We start from the raw sequence: 4,011 nt of genomic DNA on the forward strand, positions 1-4,011 counted from the left end.
AAGTAAAAATGAGATAGCACCTAGAAAAATGTACTGACTTGTCATTGTATATCCTTTCTTCTATAGAAAAGAAAGGTGGGAGGGGCGGTGGCCAAGGCCACCTATGTTTGAGACAATGGTATGACACCGCGAAGAATTATCCTTGGGTTCATGACCAATGCTCGTCTTTGAAGCACAAGTGCCATTTGACAATGGCTAATGTGAAAGACTAGATTGATTTATGCATAATGGGGGGAGGGAAAGTTCATTGAGAGAAAAACACTCCCCCTATGTCCATGCCTACATCTAGACCAAGATGGAATGCAAAGTGAGGTGCAACATGCCTAGTTTCAATCCACATTACTTGAATCAATGATATTAAGCTCATGCCTTAACTCCCGGAACCTTGCTTCATCTAGAGGCTTAGTGAAAATATCTGCAAGTTGTTCTTCAGTGTGGATGAAGTGAACCTCAATATCACCTAGCTTGATATGTTCACGAATGAAGTGATGACGAATATCAATATGTTTGGTTTTGCTATGTTGCACTGGGTTGAGGGAAATCTTGATAGCGCTTTGATTGTCACATAGAAGAGGCACTTTGTCACAAGTGACACCATAATCCTTTAAAGTTTGCCTCATCCATAGAAATTGTGCACAACAACTTGCAGCTGCCACATACTCAGCTTCGGTGGATGATAAGGAGACGCAATTCTGCTTCTTTGACGACCAACTTACCAATGAGCGACCAAGGAATTGGCATCCTCCAGACGTTGACTTCCTCTCCACACAATCTCCTGCCCAATCTGAGTCAGAATAGCCAACTAGATTGAAGTTTGCTCCTTTGGGATACCAGAGGCCAAAGTTTGGGGTATGAGCCAAATATCGAAAGATTTGCTTAACAGCCATGTAATGGATTTTTTTTGGTGCGGATTGAAACCGTGCACATATCCCTACACTCAACATAATATCCTGTCTAGATGCACAAAGGTAAAGGAGGGATCCAATCATGGAGAGATATACCTTTTGATCCACTGCTTTACCATTGGGATCACTGTCAAGCTTGCATCTTGTTGGCATGGGGAACTTGACCGGTTTGACATCTTCGAGCTCGAACCATTTGAGCATGTCTTGAGTGTACTTGGCTTGTTTGATGAATGTCCCTTCTAGACCTTGTCTAATCTCGAACCCGAGGAAGAACTTCAACTCTCCCATCATGGACATCTCAAACTTCTCAGTCATTAGTGCAGCAAATTCTTCATTGAAGGAAATATTAGGAGAACCAAAAATAATATCATCAACATATAGTTGGCATATGAACAAATCCCCTTTAACCCTCTTAGTAAAAAGAGTGGGATCTATCTTCCCAATTTCAAACCCACGATCTTGTAACAACTCAGTAAGATAATCATACCACGTGCGTGGGGCTTGTTTAAGGCCATAGAGTGCCTTATTGAGTTTGTACACATGATTGGGGAGCTTGGGATGTTCGAATCCCGAGGGTTGTTTGACATAGACCAACTCATTCAAAGGACCATTAAGAAAGGCACTTTTCATATCCATTTGTCGTAATTTGAAGTTACGATGAGAAGCAAATGCAAGCAACATGCGAATAGATTCTAGACGAGCAACAGGGGCAAAGGTTTCACCGTAGTCGATACCCTCGACTTGGGAGTAGCCTTGAGCCACCAATCTTGCCTTGTTTCGAAGCACAATTCCATTGGAATCTTGCTTGTTCTTGAATATCCATTTGGCCCCGATGACATTATGTTCCTCCATTGGCCGAGGCACTAAATCCCAGACTTGGTTACGCTCGAAGTTGTTAAGTTCTTCGTGCATGGCCATAAGCCAATCCTCATCATCGAGCGCTTCCTGTACCTGTTGAGGTTCACAATACGAGACAAACGCGTGATGCTCACAATAATTCCAAAGCTGTTGACGGGTGGATACTCCCCTTTTTAAACTGCCAAGTACATTCTTCATAAGATGTGACTTGACTCTCAGCTTGTTCGCATTCTTGGCTGCTCGACGCTCCAAGAGTTCTTCATTATATAACGGGGGAGCATCGACTTGTTTCCTTTGCTTGCCCTTGCGTCTTGAGCCGGCTGTTGGAGCTCCAGAGGGGAATTGTGAGACAACCTCCTGATCATCTTGTCCTTCGACTTGAGCAGGTTCACTAGTTTGTTCTTGTATTTTTGGTTGCTCTTGATCTTGATCTTGTGCTTCTACTTGGTCTGGATCTCGGGGTTGCACTTGATCTTGATCATGAGCAGGTTCGGAGTCTTGGGGTAGTGCTTGAATATTCTGAGACACATCATCTTCGTTGGGCAATTTCTCTTGACCTTGAGCTAGTTTATTTTGTTGAGAGTCTTCTCTTTGTTCATTGGAAGCGTGTGGGGCTTGTGGAGGTGATGGCTCCACTTGAGTAGAGCATTGTCCTTCTCCTTCGGCCACAAGGGGTTCCTCAATGGGGAGTATTTGACCAATCCCCATTCTTCTTATGGTTGGGGAGGAATTTCATCACCTACATCACAAAGACCACTTTGCTCCACTTGGGAGCCATTATTTTCATCAAACTCTACGTTACACGTCTCCTCAATTAGTCCGGTGGAATTGTTGAGGACACGGTAAGCATGAGAGTTTGTAGCATAACCAACAAAGATACCCTCATGTGATCTAGAATCAAATTTAGCTAACCTGCTCCTTTCTTGAGAATGAAACACTTACAACCGAATACCCGGAAGTACTTGAGATTGGGTTTGTTTCCAGTTAGAATATCATACGGAGTCTTGTTCAAGCCTTTGCGGATGTAGAGCCGATTGGATGCATGACATGCTGTGTTGATGGCCTCTGCCCAGAAGTTATATGGAGATTTGAATTCTGCCATCATTGTCCTTGCAGCGTCTATCAAGGTCCGGTTCTTCCTTTCTGCCACGCCGTTTTGCTGAGGGGTATATGGTGCAGAATATTGGTTTTTTATTCCCTCATCACCTAGAAACTCATCTAAGGTGTAGTTCTTGAACTCGGTGCCGTTGTCACTCCTAATCATCAAGATCTTCGCTTCATGTTGATGTTGCGCTTCATTGGCAAAGTTGATGACCGTTTGTTGAGTTTCACTCTTCTTTTTAAAGAAATATACCCAGGTATATCTTGAGTAGTCGTCAACAATCACCAAGAAATACTTTCTGCCTCCAAGACTATCAAATGATGGAGGACCAAATAGATCCATATGGAGAAGTTCCAATGGCCTCTTAGTGTAGATAAGAGTCGTTGGACGATGAGCAGTTTCATGAATCTTTCCTTCAATGCAGGCACAACAAACACGATCTTTAGCAAAGCTCACATTTGTTAGTCCAGGAACATGGTCCCCTGTCAGAAGACTTTGCAAAGATCTCATATTGACATGAGCTAAACGGCGATGCCAAAGCCAGCCCACGTCAACTTTAGCCATTAAACATGTCGCAGTCTTAGTGGTTCGCTTTGAGAAGTTCACCACATAAAGACCATTTTCGACATGTCCAACATAGGCTACTTTAAGAGTCTTGCTCCTCAAGAGGACCACAGTGTCAATATTAAAGAATGTGGAAAAACCCATAATTGCAAGTTGACGAACCGAAAGTAAATTGTAGGAAAGTGACTCAACAAGCATGACCTTCTCAATAGATAAATCTTGAGAGATGACCACCTTACCAAATCCCAATACCTTTGAAGAGGATGCATCGGCGAATTGGACATGGGTGGGCATAGATGGAGAAGGATGCACATCCACCACTAAGTCCTTGCTTCCGGTCATATGATTTGTTGCTCCACTATCGAGCAACCATGACACCCCACCGGAAGCAAACTCCTGCAATAGATCAAGGCTTGGTTTTAGGTACCATTTTTTAATGGGTCCTTTCATGTTAGAGACAAGGGTCTTAGGAACCCAGATAGCCCATTCAATATCCTCATCGTGGGAACCAACAAATCTGGCATAAACATGCCCATCACTAGCACAACACAAAACATAAGAAGAATTGAGTTTTCCGGCTGT

The sequence above is a fragment of the Hordeum vulgare genome, chromosome 3H, assembly GCF_904849725.1.
Source record: "Hordeum vulgare subsp. vulgare chromosome 3H, MorexV3_pseudomolecules_assembly, whole genome shotgun sequence".
Classification (NCBI taxonomy): Eukaryota; Viridiplantae; Streptophyta; class Magnoliopsida; order Poales; family Poaceae; genus Hordeum; species Hordeum vulgare.